We start from the raw sequence: 23,625 nt of genomic DNA, 5'->3' as shown, positions 1-23,625 counted from the left end.
GGTAAAGGGTTGGACTTGATGATCTGTGAGGTCTCTTTCAACCTTGATGATACTGTGTGTGATACTGTGTGAGAACCTCTCTCAACCTACTAACCACACCCCTTAGATGACTATTTAATTGTTTTGTTTTTGTTTTTCCTTGATCTCTATTTCTGCAAAATGACAGACTAGAGGAAAGTCCTCTCACAGTTCGGGTATTTATTAAAACCCCTATCCCATGCAGCTCCTCTGGTGCTTAACAGTAGGTGAGCTCATACTTTTGCCTTTCTCTCTGTCTAAACAGTTACAGGCATATCTCGCCCTCTACAGAGATGTTTACTTTCAGGAAACTTGTAGGAATTTAGGTCTTAATCCCCTGTCAAATTCAGAGTTCAGAGGAACTCAAACTGCATTAGCTACATACATACAGGAAGCCAGGCCAATGGAAATGCATGTGGCTTCAAGTATTCCTTCTCTCCTCAACTATTTCAGGTGGACATTCTCTCTCTATCCACAGAAACCATAACTCTCCTCTCTAGCTGCATGGAGAACTGATACAAATGAGAACATAAATCACTAGATACACAAAATGAACTATAAACAAGAACTATAAACACTCAAAAAAATCTAAGCCAACATTGAAGCATTTTGCTTTATATCTTATCCAGGTTGATGGTCACTAACAGGTAAGTAAATCAAGGTCATAGTTTCTAAGTTGTGTGTTCATGATTAAGAATATCATATTAAAACTCACAAATTGCTGGAATCATAGAATCAACCCGGTTGGAAGAGACCTCCAACATCATCCAGTCCAACCTAGCACCCAGCCCTAGCCAGTCAACTAGACCATGGCACCAAGTGCCTCATCCAGGCTTTGCTTAAAGACCTCCAGGGACAGTGCCTCCACCACCTCCCTGGGCAGCCCATTCCAATGCCAATCACTCTCTCTGGCAAGAACTTCCTCCTAACAACCAGCCTAGACCTACCCTGGCACAACTTGAGACTGTGTCCCCTTGTTCTGTTGCTGGTTGCCTGGGAGAAGAGGCCACCCCCCACCTGGCTACAACCTCCCTTCAGGTAGTTGTAGACAGCAATGAGGTCACCCCTGAGCCTCCTCTTCTCCAGGCTAAACACCCCCAGCTCCCTCAGCCTCTCCTCATAGGGTTTGTGTTCCAGGCCCCTCACCAGCTTTGTTGCCCTTCTCTGGACATGTTCCAGCAGCTCAACATCTCTCTTGAATTGAGGGGCCCAGAACTGGACACAGGACTCGAGGTGTGGCCTGACCAGTGCTGAGTACAGGGGAAGAATAACCTCCCTTGTCCTACTGGCCACACTGTTCCTGATGCAGGCCAGGATGCCATTGGCTCTCTTGGCCACCTGGGCACACTGCTGGCTCATCTTCAGCCTACTCTCTATCAGTACCCCCAGATTCCTTTCCTCCTGGCTGCTTTCCAGCCACTCAGTCCCCAGCCTGTAGTGCTGCTTGGGGTTGTTGTGGCCAAAGTGCAGAACTCTGCACTTGGCCTTGGTTAAATCTCACCCCGATGGCCTCTGCCCACCCATCCAGCCTGTCCAGGTCCCTCTGCAGGGTTCTCCTACCTTCCAACAGATCAACACCTGCTCCCAGCTTGGTGTCATGTGTGGAAGGTCCAGGACATCAGATGTGACACTTTGGGTTTGTATGAGAGCATAGTCTTACACTTACACTGTACCAAATGCTGTGTAAGTAGCTAAAGTTGCAGTGTGGATGTGACACAGGAAAGAAAATTACAGGTCAGTGTGTGCTGAGTTCATGAATTGCATAAGATCATCTGAAGCATGTGAACCTAAACAAGCCTTCAAGTGAAAGGCACTCATTTTGTGGCAAAAAACCCACCCCAAACCCAACAAAAACCCCAAACAAAACAAAACAACCAAAACAATAAAACAAGCAAACAAACACCCCAACCAAACAAGTTTCATTAAAGAAATTGGGTCACTTAACAAATGAATGCTTCCAAAAGGGAATATTCTTTCCAAAGTGATAATATTAGAATCATAGAATGGTTTAGATTGGATGAGAACTCAAAGATCATCCAGTTCCAACCCCCTGCCATGGGCAGCAACACCTCCCACTAGAACAGGTTGCTCAAGGTCTCATCCTACCTGGCCTTGAACACCTTCAGGAAGGGAGCATCCACAAACTCACTGGGCAACCTGTTCCAGTGTCTCACCACTCTCACTGTAAAGAACTTCTTCCGAACATCTAGTTTGAATCTCCCCTCTGCCAGTTTAAACCCATAATCCCTTGTTCTGTCATTACAAGACCTTGTAAATAGTCCCTCCCCACCCTTCGTGTAGGCCCCCTTCAGATACTGGAGGGCCACTATGAGGTCTGCTCGAAGCCTTCTCTTCTCCAGGCTGAAGAGCCCCAACTCTTGTAGCCTGTCCTCACAGCAGAGCTGCTCCAGCCCTCTGATCATCTTCGTGGCCCTCCTCTGGACTCGCTCCAACAGTTTGATGTCCTTCTTGCGCTGGGGGCTTCAGAACTGCACACAGTACTCCAGGTGGAGTCTCACAGGAGCAGAGCAAAGGGGGAGAATCCCCTCCCTTGCCCTGCTGGTATTCTCGCTAGGATGAGTATCAGACAGTATGTATTCAATTTAACCACAAAAAATAGCAAGCTCCCTATTTTTGGAGAAAAAAAGGCCTTGTCTTTGGAAAACTGCAACTGAAGTGAGTCTGGATTGTTCTAAAATAAAGACTTCTCAAGAAGCACTGTTTAAGGCAGACAACATGTAAACCACGAGCAGTGAAAAATCACTCAAGACTATTTAAAAGACTAGCTGAGGCAAATGATTGACTTTCACTTCTCAAGCAATCAGAAATATATTGTTCTGAAAAAAATGCTATCAAGTACATTTGTTGTGAACTAGATATGAAGAAAGTAGAGACTGTTCCAAGCTTGCAGCTCAATATTAGACCTAAATATGTCTCTGATGAAGCTTGAGACAGACATCTTGATTCAAAAGCCAAAGTCCAGCAAGGAAAACAATGAAACTCTAAGTCTAAGATGGTGAGAGATGGATTTGATGGGTGGACTGTTTGGTGGATATGGAGTTGGCTGTATGGTGACATCCAGAAGGTAGTGGTAAATGACTTATGTCCAGATGGAGATGGGTGACAAGTGGTGCCCCTCAGGGGTTCATGCTGGGACCAGTGCTCTTTAATCTCCTCATCAATGATATAGACAGTGGAATTGAGTGCACCCTCACCATGTTTGCAGATGACACCAAGCTGAGTAGTGGAGTTGATAAGGCAGAGGGAAGGGATATCATGCAGAGGGAACCGGACAAGCTGAAGAAGTGAGTCCAGGTGAACCTTATGACGTTCAACAAGGCCAAGATCAAACTGCTGTACCTGTCTCAGGACAACTGTCATCATCAATACAGGTTGGAGAGTGATGTGATAGAAAGCAGCCCTGCAGAAAAAGACTTGGGGGTACTGGATGCTGGGCATGAGCCAACAATGAGTACTTGCAGTCCAAAATGCAAATCAAATCCTGGGCTGCATCAAAAGAAGCATGGCCAGGAGATCCAGAGAGGTGATTCTGCCAGTCTGCTTTGGTGAGACTTCACCTGGAGTACATTTCCAGCTCTGGGACCCTCAATACAAGAAGGGCATGGACCTGATGGAGAGGGTCCAAAGGAGGGTCACAAAAAGGTGGCTGTAACACCTCTCCTATGAAGGTGAGCTGAAGTAGTTGGGGTTGTTCAGCCTGGAGAAGAGAAGGCTCTGGGAAGACCTTATAGTGGCCTTCCAGCATCTGAAGGGGACCTACAAAAAAGCTGGGGAAGGATTATTTAGAAAGGTATGTAGCACCTAGACAAGGGGACATGGTTTAAAACTAGAGAAGGGTGGATTTAGATTGAACACTAGGAAGAAGTTCTTTACTACAAGGGGGGTGGAACACTGGAATACATTTCCCAGGGTGGTGGAGGCCCCATCCCTGGAGACTTTCAAGGCCAGGCTTGATGGGGCTCTGAGCAACTTGATCTAGCTGGGAATGTTCCTGCTTGTTGCAGGGTAGAGGTTGACCTCTAAACCTCTAGGTGACCTGTAGAAGTCTATTCCAGCCCAATGCATTCTATGGTTCTATGTCACACCTAGTTCTGAAACAGAAAGATGACAGAATGACAAAGAGAAGAAAAATGAGCAGGAGATGCACTTTGCAGTTCAGTTCTTACTACATGACCTTTCATATGCCATTTCACTTGGACCCAACTTGCTGAGCAAATGTTTAAAGCCACCTAAATTTGCCTCAGGCATGATACAGATCCTATATACACTCCCTCCCCCTCCACCCCTGACCCCAACCTCAACATTGTGCCGTAGGACCTGAAGCAGGCACACACATCTCTTCATTCAGCTGAATGGCTGCTTGCCATAACTGGAGAGCAGACAACATCATGGTGCCATCAAATGTCTGCAGCTATTGCAGGGAACTACAATTTGCCTGTAGTTGCCAGGGTCTTTACCAAGTGAATCTGGCAGAAAATCCTCACGTCTAATGATCAATTGGACCTGTTACCTAAGGCAAGACAGCTATGACACTTCAGGTCACCATCCATGGTGAATTCATCTGCACTGACACCTTTAATTCTTCTTAGGAAAGAGGCTGAGGTACATTCTGCAGTAACATCTAGCAGGGTGTACAGGAGAATCTTTTGCAACTGCTTAACTTCTGCAGGCAAGGGTTAAACCCTTGTGTGTCATGGGGCTGATGCAGTGTGGGCTTAATTGGGGATTACAGCTGGCAATGCAGGATCACTGTGCTTTAGTGGATGATGGAGAGAACTTTAAAGGGCAGAAAGTATGCCTATAGGCCCTCAGTCTAAACTATTTCTTCCTGCTTTCCCTTTCTCCTACACATTCCCACTTGCTAACAGGACCCAAAATTTCTCCCAGAAGAAAGGCTACAATACTTCATTTAAAGATGCATATATTAAAAAGATACCTTTTCCAAGTGTGGCCAAGGTGGCCTCTTCCAAGAACAATGCAAACCACACAATGCCTAGCCACTATTTTATCTCTACCATGTATTTTACTCCCTTTGCTTCCCCCCACTGCCCCAGACGAATCTCACATCTAAGCCTTCTGTTGTTACCCGTTTCCCACTTCTGGCATGTACAGCATCTAATTTGTTTGTTGGCTTGAATAATTTACACATCTGCACAGCCAGGATCTAAGATCAAGGTTTTTATGCAAGGTCATAGGCAGGCAAAGATGAGACATCCTCTTTGATCCAAGTCACTTTGTGTCTAGTGACTCATTGCCATGACTTTTTCACTCTTGTTTGATTTCTTAAATCATGTGCAAGGTTCAAAGCAGTAGTAAACTTTCCAGGGCAGGGAGTCAGAAGCTCAGAGCCTTCCAAACTGAGTAAATATCTGTGTAGACATCATCAATATTTAGCAGCCTAAAATCTCAGAGCAAGCAGGTTTCAGACAAAAGCTAATGTTGTGACAACAGAGAAACAAAGCAAGCAAATCTTCTCTGAGGTTACAACTACCACTCCTGAACCCAGCACCTGTTCCTGACACAGTGCTGCAGTGTCACCCTAGCAGCAGAAGAGGAATACAAAACTGATATCTGTTATTCTTCAAGGAGGCTGGAAAGGTCTGAGCAAAGACAAGGCAGTTTCAAGAGTCTTGGTGTATAAGCTCACCTGAGTCACCCTCTGGGAGCGTGCCCTTGCGCTGGAGCAGCTCCGCAGTTCCCCTGACTGCAGGCTGTGAGGCTGTATGTACACAGGTCGATACAATACATTTCTGCAACAAATGGTGCAATAGATGCTTAGGCGGCTCCAAAACAACAAAAAAAATCCCATTCTGTCTCCTGACCCCTGAGGTTGAAGTGCAAGGTTGCAGGCTTAAATGCATCCACATTTTCCCATGATTTGGTACATCTTGCTGGATGCTGGGGGAGGAGGAGGGAGGCAAAGAGCCCTGCTGCATGGTGCCTGGAGAACACTGGCACTGCCACAGTGCCACCATAAGCTGCCCTGAAGCTCCAAGCCTGTGTAATCATCTGATTATTGCAGAGGTATTTGTGCTCCTTTGCTACTTGCAGGGAACCAGTAGAGAGAGTTCATCAGAGATGATTATGAGGATGATTAAGGGACCGGAGCATTTCTCTTACAAGGAAGGACTGAGGGACCTGGGAGCTGTTTAATCTGGAGAACAGAAGGCTGAGAGGAGACCTTATCTACAAACATCTGAAAGGTGGCTGTCAGGAGAATGGAGCCAGTCTCCTTTTAGTGATACCCACTGACAGTATGAGGTGCAATGGCATAAACTCTATCACAGGAAAATCCATCTCAGTGTGAGAAAAAAAGTTTTTACTGTGAGGATGATGAAGCACTGCAACAGGCTTCTCAGGGAGGTTATGGAGTCTCCTTCTCTGGAGATTTTCAAAGCCTGCCTGGATGCATTTGTGCAGTCCTGCTTTGCAGGGTGGGTTGGACTCAGTGATCTCTGGAGGTACCTTCCAACCTTTAGCATCCTATGATTCTAAGATTGCTGTCTTGCACTTATCAATATCTTAATAGATTGAACTGACCTTCACAGTGCAGTAATACTCCTCCAGAAAGGGTGAAACCATCAGATACTGCATTTGATTCATAGCAGGGCCCCTCCTTACATGTTTTTAATTAAAACATGGATGTTGTTAGGAAAAAGCATTTTTAAGAAGAGACAATAAAGAATACCCATCTAAATGAGCAAAATCCTTAGAACTAAAATGAAGCTCAAGTGATAATCCTTTATCAAGCCAGGTAGCTCTTAAAAGCACACAGAGAAGGCATGTGGTCACAAAGGGAGGTGTATTCCTCTTGAAGATATAACATCAGAAATTGAACTGCACTCTGCTCCTAAATAAGGAAGATAATGATGCATCTTCTACTGGGGAGTCTATCCTCAGGCTCAGAAAGGGTGGAGTTTGTTCAATTACTCTAGAATGGACTAGTGGTAGGACTAGGGAGAATGGATCCAAGCTAGAGGAGAGTAGATTTAGATTAGACGTTAGGAAGAAGTTCTTCACCATAAGGGTGGTGAGACACTGGAACAGGTAGCCCAGAAAGGTGATGGAAGCCACATCCCTGGATATTTTTAAGGTCATGATGGATATGGCTCTGAGCAACTTGATCTAGTGGAAAGTGTCCCTGTCCATGGCAGGGGGGTTGGCACTAGATGATCTTTGAGGTCCTTTCCAACCCTGACAATTCTGTGATTTTGTGACTAAAAAGGCATTGCTCTGATGAGTGAGTGACTCAGAGCTGACTTCAGGCTGGCAGATACCCACATCTCAAAGGCTCAAAGGCTTTTATCAGTCTCATTTCAAACAGCATTTAGGATCAAAGCATGTGCAATGCAAAACTTGTCTGTGAAAGCAGAATGCTGGGGACAATAAATAGCTCCCAGGCCTGCACTTCCACTGAGAAGAGGATGCAAGCTGGCCAGGACGATACCAAAAGCGGGGGAAAGGGCTCCTTACCTTTTCTGCTCCCCCCACCAGGTTCAACAAGGGTCACTGTCCCAGTAGGCTCTGCCCAGCTTCAATTGTCTGTCTCTTCCCTGCAGGTGATCTTGGGCCTTGAGGCAGAAAAACTCCCTAACTGATGCCACGTAGTACCTTGAGATGGCTCTTTTCCCAGAGCTTTCCTGCCTTAGATAAGACAAACTGAAGCCCAAATTATGTGACCAGATCATATTATATGATGCAAATAGAACTTCACATTTGGGAGGTTAAATGATCAGTCCTCATCTAAGGCTTTCTTTCAAAGGCAGTACTGCTCCAGTCAGTAATGCTGGACCCCAGGACCAGGTTCTTCCTGTCCACTGCCTGCAGTGAATCCTGTAAGCAGCCTCTTTTCACTGGGTTCAGTCCTCATTTTCTTCAAGAAGCTTTATCAAAACCAGGTACAAGACAATCAATGATCACATTAGGATAAAATAGAAGCTAAATGTTCAAGAATTACACAGAGTGTTGTTTTTCCTTATAGCTCAGCTATCACCTGAAATTTCTCCTCCTGCTGGGCTACCAAGTACAACAGTTGACACAGCAATCCCTGAGGGCTCTCATATCCTATGCTACTGCACTTCCTCAGCCTAAGACTAGTCAAGTACTCAAGCATGAAGGAAACCTGTAGTAGTAGTATACGGCCTCATCACAGAACCCTAGAACTTTTTGGGTTGGAAAAGACTTCAAAAATCATTAAGTCCGATTGTCAACCTAACATCAGCATGGTTATTAAACCATGTCTCAAAGTGCCATGTCCACACATTTCTTGAACATCTACAGGGACTCCACCACCTCCCTGAGCAACCTGTTCCAATGCCTGACCACTCTTTCTGTAAATAATTTGTCCTAAAATCTGATCTAAGCCTGTCATGGCATGATTTCAGTTCGATGAAATCTCTCGTTCTATGGCCTGATACTAGAGAGATCAACTCCAACCTCACTACAACCTCTTTTCAAGTAGCTGTAGACAGCAATGAGGTCACCCCTCATCCTCCTCTTCTCCAGACTCTTTGCCAGCATTGTTGGACATGCTCCGGTGTGTGGCTTAGGCTAGACAGAGAACAAGTAGCTCTTCCACTTCCCATGACATATCATCTGTTTAGTCAACTAATTCCTTCCCTCCTGCATTATTAAAAAAACATAAATGTGGGCAGCATTTACAGTCTTTGAAAACACAACATAGAATTGCACCATGTTCTCCTCCTCAGTCACATCACACCATGTTCTACTCCTCAGTTTGTTCTCTACAACTACCTGAAAGGAGGTTGTAGCCAGGAGGTGGGGGTTGGTCTCTTCTCCCAGGCAACCAGTGACAGAGCAAGAGGACACAGTCTGAAGCTGCACTAAGGCAGGTTCAGGTTGGATGTTAGGAAGCTCTTTACAGAAAGAGTGATTGACCATTGGAATGGGCTGCCCTTGGAGGTGCTGGGGTCACTGTCCCTGGAGGTGTTTAAAAAGAGGCTGAATGAGGCACTTAGTGCCATGGTTTAGCTAATTGGAAGGGTTAAGTGATAGGTTAGACTCAATTATCTTGAAGGCCTTTTCCAACCTGATTAATTCTGATTCTGTCATTCTCCTAGGAAAACCACATTCAAATGAGTTGATTTTAACTCCTTTAGTAAAGTGTGAAAGATCCTAGAAATTTTATTTAAATTCACACACTTTAGGAAAAAAATTCACACCCTTGCAGAGGTGGAAAGCAAAATTAAACAGAACTTCATAGTATATTCACTGGACCCTTATGAACCACGGAAGTCTTCTACACATTTAAATACACTTGTTAAAATAATAAAGACTAAACACTTCACCTACACAAAAATATGGACTTATTGAGGTAGAATGATCTGGGTATAAGGCAGAAGGGATCATTTTACAGAGCAGAATAAATTATTTGTAAAATATGTTTTTTTTAAACAGAGATTTTTTTTGCAATATCACTTCTGTTGGATGCTCTCATATATACCAGGCAGTTTGTGATCAGTAACATCATTTCAGTCAGCACCATTAGCCAAGGGTGTGAGTATCTGTGTAGGGCTGAGTAGGGTAAGTTAAAAAACGTTGAAAATACTGCATATTGCTGAAGTGGAACATTGACACTGAATTGAAATTGCATCCAAAATGTCTCATGGAGTAATAGGCAATTCATCATATCAAAATTCCCTCAGCTGAAAATATTAGTAATCAAGCAAAGGCTGCTAACACACCATAGCAGAAAGGATATTGGTTTTATAAATACCAGCTGTTCCTACTCTGACAATAATGACAGTAGCTATATTTAGTACTGCTTCTGACATGTATTTAAATTTCAGGGCAAGATACACCAGGAGGAATTGGCTCATTTCAGTCAGCAGTTATCCTCAGTAATAAATCTTTCCCAATTACGGTACATTTAAGTTGTCTTCAAATGGTGTACCTCAAAAGCCTACTGAGATTCTTTCAATTGATCTTGAGCACAATATTGTGTCTTACTTTTCAGTCACCATCTCTTAAAGCCTAAATGAATCATAGAAGAAATGTTGCATAAGACATCACTGGCTCTGGTTAATGTCCACCAGAAGTAGGTCCTAGGGTGCCTCTCTTGAGCTGCCACAGGCTCATGAGCAGTTGGAGAAAGCAAAAAGTAAATGTATTTCAGAAAAAAATACAATGGAAATTCTTTCTAAGACAGTAGAAGCTGTGCAGCAAGTAAAGGAGTAGGAAGACACCCATTGGGTGGATTACTGCAGCTCAACTGCAGTCTTTGATGGGACAACGTCAGTAGAAGATCTGGCCCCTTACAATATGAGAAATTACAGAAATCAAGGACACACTCTTCCAAAACTTATCCTTAAAGGTGATCCTGTCAAAATAGACCAACCAATTCCATCTTCAAACATTTTAAGCTTCCATTTGGTACTTATTTGTGCAACCTTACAGGTGGGGCTGAAAGCTGTAGTCTGAAGTGACACCTACACTATCCATAATTTTATACGCTTCACTTCTGCTTTTCAGTTCATGAAGAAATCTCCAGAAAAGGGGAATAACTTTCATGGCAAACAAAGCTGTCCCACCCCACCCAAGAAAGAAAGAAAGAAAGAAAGAAAGAAGGAAAGAAGGAAAGAAGGAAAGAAAGAAAGAAAGAAAGAAAGAAAGAAAGAAAGAAAGAAAGAAAGAAAGAAAGAAAGAAAGAAAGAAAGAAAGAAAGAAAGAAAGAAAGAAAGAAAGAAAGAAAGATTAAAAGTGATTGAACTGTAAGGGTGGGTAAAAAAAACAAACAACAGTTTGGATGATCATAATTTATAACGACTTTTCCTACCACTGTCTTTCTGTATCATCAGTCACCTCCCTTATCTTCTGAATCTTAACATCAGAAGCAAAATTCTTGCAGACTGAAATACTAAATCGTGTCAGAGACCTCTCAATCCCAAATCTGTCACCACGTCATCATCATCAGCAGTTCCATTCAGTAAATGCTTCACAGGAAAATCACAGACCGAGTATCATAAAGCCCTGGGTTTGTTAACCTTCCACCCAAATGCACTGGATGCCTTGCTAAGATTGAACTGCTCCACAGCAAAACAAGGACACTACAGACAATTAAGAGAGGACAGAAATACCCAGTTGTCAGTGGGATATCTGCTTTCATAGAGTAACCACTCCACATCTAACTTCTCAGCCCCTGCCCCCCAGAAAGTCTTTAAAATATCTTCAAAAGCCCAGATTAGGAAATGAAATTCATAACTCAAGTGGACACTTAAAATTATGGACTTATAGGCAGGAAGGTGGTTTTGAGGCACAGGGCAATTTTTCTCACTTCCAGTTAGACCCTTGCTATTTTAAAGATGATTATTGCTTTCCTTTCCTTGCCCCAGAAGAACTAATGCCTTTTCCACTCCTGCCTTTTCTAATGTCCACCTCCAGCCCTCAAGTACCAAAGACTTTTTTTTTTCTTTTAAATAATCTAAATATTAACATAATCAACTTCATCTCAAGGTAGTTTAAACATGGTTTAAAATTTATGACATCTATATCAGACTGTGCTGCTTTGAGGCTAATTGGAGTATTTTAATGAGAGAAATTAGGTCACTGGTTGTGAAAAGAAAATGATGATGTCTGTATCATTTATGGGTTTGCTGAGAGGGATAAAAAGGCAAAATATAAACAATCCTCCCTCACCTTTGTCCATTCTGTGTCGCTGGATCTAATCACTTTGTCTTGGGACTTTGCCCTGTTCATTTCTCCTTTGATCTGATCTAAAAATCTTTTCTCTGATCTCGGCTAACAACTAACACATAAGCTTTGCTTGCTTTTGTTATGGTTTGTCTGACTGAGACAGAGAGGGAGAAAGAGGTCGGGGGGGGGGGGGGGGGGGGGGGGTGTAGCTTTGAGCCCTTCTGGGCATTTTCTTTGTCCAGGAGGGAGTTTGGTTTTCTGTCTTATTTCTAATTTGTATGTAATTGTGAATACTTGTAAATACTTGTGAATATTGCTTGTATATTTTGCCATGCTGTAAACATAGCTTCATCTCACTCCCAAGCTGTCTGAGTTAGTCTGGTAAATTTCAAATAGCAGGGGAAGGAGGAAGTTCCTAACCCATGTCACAGGCCTGAGGAAGACCCCATGTGTCTGAAACCTTGCTTATTGCTTTCCCAGCTCTGACAATCTAATAAAGAATGTTACCTTTCCCTATAAATATTTTGCCATAGCATCCTGACTGTCTCCAAAACAATAGTGGGTTTGAAGAAACACCATTCCCCATCCTCTTTAACATCTTCATAGATGATCTGGATGAGGGCATGGAGTCAGTCATCAGCAAGTTTGCAGATGACACTAAGCTGGGGGCAGATGTGATTGAGTTGGAGGGCAGAAGGGCTCTGCAGCAGGACCTTGACCACCTGGACAGATGGGCAGAGTCCAATGGGATGGGGTTCAATAGCTCCAAGTGCAGGGTGCTGCACTTTGGCTACAACAACCCCATGCAGAGATACAGGCTGGGGTCAGAGTGGCTGGAGAGCAGCCAGACAGAGAGGGATCTGGGGGTGCTGATTGATACCCGCCTGAACATGAGCCAGCAGTGTGCCCAGGTGGCCAAGAGAGACAGTGGCATCCTGGCCTGCATCAGGAACGGTGTGGTCAGCAGGAGCAGGGAGGTCATTCTGCCCCTGTACTCTGCACTGGTTAGACCACACCTTGAGTACTGTGTTCAGTTCTGGGCCCCCCAGTTTAGGAGGGACACTGAGATGCTTGAGCGTGTCCAGAGAAGGGCGACGAGGCTGGTGAGAGGCCTTGAGCACAGCCCTACGAGGAGAGGCTGAGGGAGCTGGGATTGTTTAGCCTGGAGAAGAGGAGGCTCAGGGGTGACCTTATTGCTGTCTACAACTACCTGAGGGTTGGTTGTGGCCAGGAGGAGGGTGCTCTCTTCTCTCAGGTGGCCAGTGCCAGAACAAGAGGACACAGCCTCAGGCTGTGCCAGGGGAGGTTTAGGCTTGAGGTGAGGAGAAAGTTCTTCACTGAGAGAGTCATTGGACACTGGAATGGGCTGCCCAGGGAGGTGGTGGAGTCACCGTCCCTGGAGCTGTTCAAGGCAGGATTGGACGTGGCACTTGGTGCCATGATCTAGCCTTGAGCTCTGTGGTAAAGGGTTGGACTCGATGATCTGTGAGGTCTCTTCCAACCCTGATGATACTGTGATACCAGTGCTTTCAAGAATCCACATTTCCAAGCTAAAGAAGTTGTTAAATGAGAATTATTTTAGATCTACTCACATTTGGTAAAGCCTAGGGAATGCATGGTATGGCTGTTTCAAGTTGAAAACCTACAAACTCCTTGTGCAGACAGTGCTAGCTCTTCTAAGCTGGACTTGTTTTACAGTAGTCTGCTTCTCTGAACCAAAATGCAGAACTCCCAGGTGAAGGCAATATGTGTTAAAAATAAGAGCCCTTTGTTTTCATGCAAACAGTAGCAAAGTTTTACAGGTGAGAGGACTCTGAAATCTGAGACTATGTACATCTGTCCTTTCCTCCCCAGTCCAATCTGTGACTCATTACATGTCACCTCTCTTTCAGTTTCATCTTGGAAAGATTTCACACTCCTGATGTGGGACATGCATCTGGAAGGGCTGCATATAAGCATTTCAGTGACAACTCAGACCCTAGATATACTTAATATGTTTAATAAAACAACGTGGCTGTTGGCATCTCAAAATCTCAAACCCCAGCAGTTCAACCTGCCCCATGCAGGACTACCCTACTCCCTAGGAATGGAATCAGTGCCCTCCCTGTGCACCACCACAAAACATGAGCCAGTTGAGAAGCAGCGGCAGTGGGGAATACTCACAGAAGGAGTCCAATGTATTTCCCTGGCTCACTGGGACAGACCTTGGGGCTATCAGCTTGGTAAGTCACACATTTTCATGAAGAACTCTTCATCCTCTCCTGAAACTTCCAGAGGTTACTTTTGCTTTTATACTTTAACTGCCAGGCTCTCAGCACATCCTGCACAGGTACAGCTGGATGCAGCAGGTACCACTTAAGCATCTCCAAAAATATTTGTGTTCTTTCATAATACAGCCAGGATGGCATAACCAGTGGATATCACAGTATCACAGTATCACAGTATCACACAGTATCACAGTATCACACAGTATCACACAGTATCACAGTATCACACAGTATCACACAGTATCACACAGTATCACAGTATCACACAGTATCACACAGTATCACACAGTATCACACAGTATCACAGTATCACCAAGGTTGGAAGAGACCTCACAGATCATCAAGTCCAACCCTTTACCACAGAGCTCAAGGCTAGATCATGGCACCAAGTGCCACGTCCAACCTTGCCTTCAACAGCCCCAGGGACAGCGACTCCACCACCTCCCCGGGCAGCCCATTCCAGTGTCCAATGACTCTCTCAGTGAAGAACTTTCTCCTCACCTCCAGCCTAAATTTCCCCTGGCATAGCTTGAGGCTGTGTCCTCTTGCTCTGGTGCTGGCCACTTGAGAGAAGAGAGCAACCTCCTCCTGGCCACAACCACCCTTCAAGTAGTTGTAGACAGTAACAAGGTCTCCCCTGAGCCTCCTCTTCTCCAGGCTAACCAATCCCAGCTCCCTCAGCCTCTCCTCGTAGGGCTGTGCTCAAGGCCTCTCACCAGCCTCGTAGCCCTTCTCTGGACATGCTCAAGCATCTCAATGTCCCTCCTAAACTGGGGGGCCCAGAACTGAACACAGTACTCAAGGTGTGGTCTAACCAGTGCAGAGTACAGGGGCAGAATGACCTCCCTGCTCCTGCTGACCACACCATTCCTGAGGCAGGCCAGGATGCCACTGGCTCTCTTGGCCACCTGGGCACACTGCTGGCTCATGTTCAGGCGGGTATCAATCAGCACCCCCAGATCCCTCTCTGTCTGGCTGCTCTCCAGCCACTTCGACCCCAGCCTGTATCTCTGCATGGGGTTGTTGTGGCCAAAGTGCAGCACCCTGCACTTGGAGCTATTGAACCCCATCCCATTGGACTCTGCCCATCTGTCCAGGCGGTCAAGGTCCTGCTGCAGAGCCCTTCTGCCCTCCAACCCAGCCACATCTGCCCCCAGCTTAGTGTCATCTGCAAACTTGCTGATGACTGACTCGATGATATTTACATGATTTTCCTTCTTGCCTTGAAATTGTATTTCTTGGCTCTGCCTGAGAGACCTCCAGCTGAATACCATTTGATAGCTTTCAGGACATAATGCGAGAACTTGTCATTTTCCAAGTTTCAAGAGTGGAGAAGGGATGGGAGAAGGAGTGCTGAGGATATGGGGAAACTCAGGCAGTTGCTGACAGCAGGTAGTAACATTGGTGTGAAACTGAGCAGTGTGGCTAGGACAATAAGTGAGTAAAGAAATGAATAACAGATTTTTTCTTCCCAGGTTGAATCAGATGTTCAAGATGGAAAAGGTAAGCTCTTGCTCCATCACTTTACATGCTGCATCATCTTTCAAAACAAGTGAAAACAGATAACAGAGAATGAAAATAGATTTACAAAATGATGCTGGTAGAGGCATTGCAGCCCTGTGAGCCCAATAATTAACTGTTGTTCATTCTGTCAAAGATAATGTTATTTTCTATCTTAGCTTTGATAATTTTTTTTCCTCACTGCAACACAATACTTTCTGTTTACTGTCTTTGGAACCTGATGTGGTTTTCCTGTATGTCTATATATGCTGGGAGGAAAAAAAATAGTAAATCCCCTGTAACAAAATACAGTGACTAAATAGATTTCTCTGCTTTCCTGTGCCACTGTGTACACTGGGTATGCTCAGGGGAGGTCTCTGCTAGGAGCTGCCTCAGGGGATTCTCTCAAGAATATATAATTTAAAATAAACATTTTTCTCATAAATATATGCAATTAGAAAAAAAAAACAACAAACCAACAAATTGAAGAAACCAAAAATTCAAGAAAATACCACAATTTGACAGCAGGAAACCCCCAGTTCTGATCTTCCAATATTTAAAGACAAATTCAGCCTTCTCTGCCTGGCTCTGAAAAACCTCCTGGAAACTCATTGTCCAGGACTAGTTCTGTTATGTGGATATAGGTCTGGCATGTCACAATACTGTTCAGAAATCTTTCTACCTTGCTCATGTGAGGTGAAAGCTGGGAGAGTTGATCTTCTGGAGAGTAGGAAGATGCTGCAGAGGGACCTGGACAGACTGGGTCAATGCACTGAGGCCAATGGCATGACAGTCAACATGACCAAGTGTAGGGTCCTACACTTTGGCCACAATAACCCCATGCGGCACTACAGCCTGAGGGATGAGTGACTGGTGAGCAACTTGGCTGAGAGGGAGCTGAAAGTGCTGTTGGAAAGCTGGCTGGACATGAGCCAGCAGTGTGCCCAGGTGGCATGGAAGGCCAATGGCATCTTAGCCTGTATCAGGAATAGTGTGGCCAGCAGGACTAGGGATGTAATCCTGACCCTGTACTTGGCATTGGTGAGGCCTCTCCTCAAGTGCTGTGCAGTTCTGGGCCACTCACTTCAAGAAGGATGTTGAGGTGTTGGAGTGGGTCCAGAGGAAAGTGATGAGACTGCTGAGGGGGCTGGAGGGAAAGTCACATGAGGAGAGGCTGAGGGAGCTGAGGGTTTTCAGCCTGGTGAAGAGGAGACTGAGGGAGGACCTTATCACTCTCTTCAACTATCTCAAAGGAAGTTACAGCCAGGTGGGGGTTGGGCTCCTCTCCCAGCCAACTAGTAACAGGAACAAGGGAGCATGGTCTGACGCTGTGCCGGGGGAGGTTTAGATTGGATATTAGGAACCATTTCCTCATGGAAAGGGTGATTAGGCACTGGGATGGACTGCCCAGACACGTGGTGGAGTCGGTGGAGTCACCATCCCTGGAGGCCTTTAAGAAAAGATTGGATGTGGCACTTGGTGGCATTGTTTAGCTGATGTTGTGGTGTTAGGTCATAGGCTGGACTTGATGATCTTAGAGGTCTTTTTCAGCCTTGATGATTCTGTGATTGTGTGAAAGCCAGGAAACACAAAACTTGGTCATGCCACATGTATTGGCAGTGCTTACGAATGTAGATGTCATCAGAGCAGCACAGAATCTGTCCCATGAGACAGAATCACAGAAACATCCAGGGTGGAGAAGACCTTCAGGATCACCAAGTCCAACCTATAACTCTACTCTACAAGATTCACCTTAAACTATATCCCTAAGCACCATATTCAAACAACCTATAAACACACCCAGGGTTAGCGATTCAACCACCTCCCTGGGCAGCTCATTCCAGTGCTTGACCACTCTCTCAGTGAAAAACTTTTTCTTAATGTCCAATCTAAACCTGCCCAGTTTCAGCTTGAGGCCATTCCCCCTTTTTCAGTCTCCAATTACCTGTGAGAAGAGCCCAGCAGCAGCCTCTCCACAATGTCTCTTTCAGGTAGTTGTAGACATCAATGAGGTCTCCTCTTTTACAAACTAAACAGCTCCAGCTCCCTCAGTTGCTCCTCGTAAGATTTATTCTCCAGGCCCTCCACCAGCTTTGTTGCCATCCTCTGAACCCACTCCAGCAATTCCACATGGATAAGTGAATCCAAAGCCATGAACAAGAGAGGGAATAATTCCCTAGCTTCTCAGATGGCTCAGATTCAATGCTTACAAAGTGGAGGGGAAATAGTGTAAACTAAACCAAATACATTTTACTGAAATTTAAACATACTTCAGTTCATCAGAAAACCATATTATATTTTTTCAGGCTTCTGATCACTTAGAGTGAAATCCCACTATTATGTTATAAAACCAAACAACAACAACCCTTCTTAACCAAATCCAAACAACACAATACTTTTGAGTCCATTTTAACTGAGGCTTTCAGAAAATAAAGACAATTTATTTATTATATAAATAAATCCTAGCAGCACTGTCCCTGTCTCAGATAAACTACTCAAGATCCTTCTTGACTAATCATCTTTCCTGAAATAATCTTTCAGCTGCTGCCTTGTGATACGATTCAGGGGAAGAATGTCAGTGGCAATTTCACAAACATGTGATGACAGCAGAAGGTAAGACTGAAAGATTACCCTGTGGAAGAGCACTGTTGTTATGCAGAAGCTAATAAAGTGTGTCTGCCACTTTGCTTAATATCAGTAACAGTCTGGGGATGTTAGCAGAGATTTTGAGCCACTGACTGTTCAATAAGCATCACACAACCACTCTGATTTTCACAGCACGATCTATAGTCTGGAACAGAATTTGGAGATTACACGTTGTCCTTATGGATTTTTGAAAACAGAAGTCACCAGGGTTGTGTTGATACAAGGTATTTGCTTTAAATTGGGTTAACATGAGAAGCAGTCAGGGAGCGTTAGAAATACAGCAAGCAGGGATCACGGCTAACACATCCCCCAAGGATGCACATAGCTGGGCTGCAAGCTGGGAGGATGCATGTAAAGCTGGTCTGAGCACACAAACAAGACACAATTTCTGCATGGATCACAGAAATATTCCACACTGAGGGACAGGACCAACCAGGAACAAAGTGGCAAGGGGCACCAGTGAACACATACACACCTCAGCTCTGAAACAAACAAATCATTGCTTCTGGGATGACAGAGACATGCCAGGAGTCATCACAAAACTTAAGAAAAAAATATAGTTCTGTGTATTTCTTTCAAGCCAGAGTGACAGAGACTGTTGCTTTTCATACTGATGTCCTAGGCCACTCAAACCAGCTCTTTCTAAAGTTATGCAGAACAGGGAGAAGTGAAGCACAACACCACCAGAGTGCATATGCATATAGATACCGTTAGCCAAAGAGTAGCAGAGAAGAGTGGTTATTACAGGCTGAAATCTCTCATTCTCAACTTAGCATATTGCAGGAGTTAATTTTTTGCATATCTTCAGTGAATGTATTTCTGTTGGTGACAGCAGAGGCTTGCAAAGCCATTTCATACTGAAGTGGTTTGCATCCTTTACTTGTGCACTGAAAAGCATTTGAATGCTCCCACAGCATTAACCTTACAGGTGCCTGGATGAGAGACATGGGAAATATGCATAAATCACAGAATCACAGAACCTTAAAGGTTGGAAAGGACCTCCAGAGATCATCAAGTGCAACCCCCATGCCAAGGCAGGATCCCTTAGGGTAGTTCACTCAGGAACGCAGCCAGGTGGGTTTTGAAAAGTCTCCAGAGAAGGAGACTCCACAACCTCTCTGGGCAGCCTGTTCCAGTGCTCTGTCACCCTCACTGTAAAGAAGTTTCCCCTCATGTTGAGCTGAAACCTTCTATGTTCGAGTTTGCAGCCATTGATTCTTATCTTACTGCTGCTGACCACCAAAAAGAGATTGGCCCCATCCACTTGACACCCACCCCTCAGATATTAGTATGCATTGATCAGATCTCCTCTCATTCTTCTCTTCTCCAGACTAAACAGCCTCAGGTTTCTCAGTCTCTCTTTGTAGGGAAGATGCTCAAGTCCTCAGTCATCCTTATGGCTACTGGACTCTTTCTAGTAGGTCCCTGTCTCTTGTAAGTTTCTTATATACCTCTTATATAATACAAATTGCTGATGTTGAAGAAGTCAGTCTCATTTTTGACAGATGTTGAGTTTTTGTTTCTTTCCTCTCTCAATCTGGAAAGAAGAAACTCATAAGAATCCATGAGATCTAAAATAATTCCTATTTTTATAGTTCTCCTTTGAAACTAAGCCAGAACTTTGTGTCTCTTCAGGTCTGATTCTTGCATTCCCAAAATGCCACAGTAATTTTGTTACTGTGACTTCCAATGACTTGCAGATGGATCATGCTGCTAACAAGAAAAGCATTAGATTGAGAAATGACCAAATGTCACATTCCTGCATCTCTTGAGATTGTAAAAAATATTTCATCTGGGGCTTGTGGTTGAGAAACTGTAAACCTGCTTCATTTTCAAAACAGTTGCTGAAAACTGTAACAAATACGAACCAGATCACAAGCTAAATTCTCCAGATTTTTATTGTTTGCTCCCCAACAGGCTAGGAGCCACAATTTCCAAAGACAATATGCACATCCCTAAGGGATGAGATCAATTCTTCTGAAGCAAAATCCATGAGCGTCCAGTGAGTTATGGAAATATATTGAGCAACCAAGATGTAGCCCTGGAAGTTATCAAGGGTAAATAGGTGTAGAGGTCACTTCTGTAGTATCTCTTTAATCATTACCCCCAACCACCCAAAACACCTACTCTAAATTACATTTCCACAATGTCCACTGTGAACTGTTCAAACACTGCAGAAGAAATGTGTTCACATGAATAATTGCACTTTGAAAAATTAATGCAATTTTACAGATGGAAATCTTAATCAGTCAACAAATTGCTGAAGTCAAACTTAAGGTTTCCATGGCAACTTGAGCTACCATACCAGTGAGAGAGGGGAGTCCTGCTGCAAGAAGGATGCAGCACAGAATCACAGAATTATTGATGCTGGAAAAAAACTCTGAGATAAAGTCCAGCCTATGACCTAACACCACAACATCAGCTAAACAATGCCACCAAGTGCCACATCCAATCTTTTCTTAAAGATCTCCAGGGATGGTGACTCCACTGACTCCACCACCTCTCTGGGCAGTCCATCCCAGTGCCTAATCACCCTTTCCATGAGGAAGTGCTTCCTAATATCCAACCTAAACCTTCCCTGGCACAGCTTGTCCTGTTACTAGTTGGCTGGGAGAGGAGCCCAACTCCCACCTGGCTGTAACTTCCTTTGAGATAGTCGTAGAGAGTGATAAGGTCCCCCTTTAGTTTCCTCTTCCCAGGCTGAAAAGCCTCAGCTCCCTCAGTCTCTCCTCATGTGACTTTCCCTCCAGGCCCCTCACCAGTCTTGTCACTCTCTTCCAGATGTGCTCCAGCACCTCAACATCCTTCTTGAACTGAGTGGCCCAGAACTGCACAGTACTCGATGTGAGGCCTCACCAGTGTCGAGTACAGGGTCAAGATTACATCCCTAGTCCTGCTGGCCACACTATTCCTGATAGAGGCTAAGATGCCATTGGCCTTCCATGCCACCTGGGCACACTGCTGGCTCATGTCCAGCCAGCTGTCCAACAGCACTCCCAGCTCCCTCTATGCCAGGCTGCTCTTCAGCCACTCATCCCCCAGGCTGCAGCACTGCATGAGTCCTGCTGAATGTCATACCATTGGCCTCACTGCATTGACACAGTCTGTCCAGGTCACAGTATCACAGTATCACAGTATCACAGTATGACCAAGGCTGGAAGAGACCTCATAGATCATCAAGTCCAACCCTTTACCACAGAGCTCAAGGCTAGACCATGGCACCAAGTGCCACGTCCAATCCTGCCTTGAACAGCTCCAGGGACGGTGACTCCACCACCTCCCCGGGCAGCCCATTCCAGTGTCCAATGACTCTCTCAGTGAAGAACTTTCTCCTCACCTCCAACCTAAATTTCCCCTAGCACAGCCTGAGGCAGTGTCCTCTCGTTCTGGTGCTGGCCACCTGAGAGAAGAGAGCAACCTCCCCCTGGCCACAACCACCCCTCAGGTAGTTGTAGACAGCAATAAGGTCACCCCTGAGCCTCCTCTTCTCCAGGCTAACCAATCCCAGCTCCCTCAGCCTCTCCTCGTAGGGCTGTGCTCAAGGCCTCTCACCAGCCTCGTTGCCCTTCTCTGGACACGCTCAAGCATCTCAATGTCCCTCCTAAACTGGGGGGCCCAGAACTGAACACAGTACTCTCTGCAGCATGTTCCTACCCTTCAGGAAATCAACTCCCCCTCACAACTTGGTGTCATCTCAAATTCACTGATGATTTATTGACTCAATCCTCTCATCCAGGTCATGAACAAAGATGTTGAATAGATCTGTGCCCAGTACTGATCCCTGGAGGACACCACTGGTCACCAGACAGCAACACAGAGACTGAAAGCCAAGACACCAGGAAGAAGAGACCTGTGCCTGTATTTGAGCCCTCAACACACTGGCTTATATATCACAAGCTCTGTGACATACTGACATGTGAAAATTAGAAGCTTTGTGCAAATATTACGGCATGCTAAATAATTAAATATGAGGGATTTAATTTATCCATTCTCTTCCACTCTTTTAGGTCAGAGCAATAATTCTGGTTAACAGATTAACTGCTGTAGGAGTTTAATGAGAACAAAGACAGGCTTATACTTTTAGGATTAGGTGAGGTCTGACAGTGACTATCTCTACGCGTGATACCATTTTTGTTTCTTTGTTTAAAACAGAACAATAGTTTTATTTTAAAAGTAGGCAGTAGTTAAATTTGAAAACAACAGCTTCTGCTGCACTCTCCTTGCAGCTTGCTTAAAAGAATAACATCAGTAAACTCTCATTCCATCTCTTGGCACCAGTGAAGGATCTGTGGAGTATTCCTTGAAAAAGACCAGCAAGCAGGAGACTCGCAGGCAGCAAAACCAAACCCCTGCCCACGTTTTCAGGGAAAAAAACAAGCCTTGTGGTGACTTTTGGGCACCTCATTATGAGAGGGATGTGGAGGTGCTGGAGTGAATGCAGAGGAGGGTAAAGAAGCTGGTGAAGGGCCTGGAGAATAAATCCTATGAAGAGCAACTGAAGAAGCTGAGGCTGTTTAGTTTGAAAAAGAGGAGGCTGAGGGGAGATCTCACTGCTGTCTACAACTACCTGGAAGGATGTTGTGTAGAGGCTGCTGCTGGTCTCTCCTCACAGGTACATAGTGATAGAACAAGGGAGGATGGCCTCAAGCTGCCACTGTGTAGGTTTAGACTGGACATTAGGAAACATTTTTTTTCACAGCAAGAGGGGTCAGACATTGGAAGGTGCCCAGAGAGGTGGTTGAGTCACCAACCCTGGGTGTGTTTAAAAGTCGTTTCAATGTGGTGCCTGGGAATATGGTTTAAGGGTGAACTTTGTAGAGTAGGGATAACAGTTGGACTTGTTGATCCTGAGGGTTTTTTCCAACTGGAATGTTTCTGTGATTCTTAGAGAGCAGTAAGACTGACTGGATGTATCACCCCTAGTCTTTAGGAAGAAACCCTGGTTTCTTTTGCCTGTGACATATTCTTCTGAAATGCCTTACAAGAGACTGGTCCCTATAGGAGAGTAACACTGTGTTGCTTTGAAAGTAGTGAAAATACATCTCAGGAAAAAGATGTGAGATCCATTCTGGCTTTCAACAGCAACTTAAAAGGATTATCGCTTCCTGGAAGTGTTTATTCTCTATGCTCTGAAACACAGCTAGATGAAAAAGACAGTACCAGGGACAAATCAATTATTTACTACATAATCTTGTTCAAATCTCCTAAAATTTTTTTGAGCATGAAAATAAATCATGTGTAACAAAATCAAACTGAGGTCTCTAAGATGTACAGATAGGGAATGTATGACAAATGAATTTACATTTCCCAAGCAGGGGTTTCAAACTCATCAGGTTTTATAGTACTTACAGTCCAGGGACTACTAGGAAAATATGTTCTTTTAACAGTTATGTTTTTTCAGCTCTCAAATGTTTCATTATGCTCTGAAATTGCTTTTCTATTTTCCATGGGGAGAAAAACATCCCAGTTCAACATATAGGTACTCACTATACTGCCCTTCCACCGCAACAGCCAAGCTTTG

The 23,625-nt window shown here is 44.6% G+C and overlaps 1 protein-coding gene and 1 long non-coding RNA gene across 5 annotated transcripts in view; one reads left to right on the top strand and one right to left on the bottom strand.

Moving 5' to 3' along the window:
* MTUS2 (microtubule associated scaffold protein 2) overlaps positions 1-23,625 on the bottom strand; it is a 375,898-nt gene that overhangs the window by 128,501 nt on the left and 223,772 nt on the right. The gene's annotated exons all lie outside the window — the stretch shown is intronic.
* On the top strand, positions 15,278-18,041 carry LOC135173769 (uncharacterized). Its single transcript, XR_010301432.1, has 3 exons — positions 15,278-15,350; positions 15,434-15,461; positions 18,000-18,041. It is a non-coding gene; the product is annotated as an uncharacterized LOC135173769 (long non-coding RNA).

Source organism: Pogoniulus pusillus, chromosome 3 (genome assembly GCF_015220805.1).
Source record: "Pogoniulus pusillus isolate bPogPus1 chromosome 3, bPogPus1.pri, whole genome shotgun sequence".
Classification (NCBI taxonomy): Eukaryota; Metazoa; Chordata; class Aves; order Piciformes; family Lybiidae; genus Pogoniulus; species Pogoniulus pusillus.
This window is presented reverse-complemented; position numbering and strand designations above follow the sequence as displayed.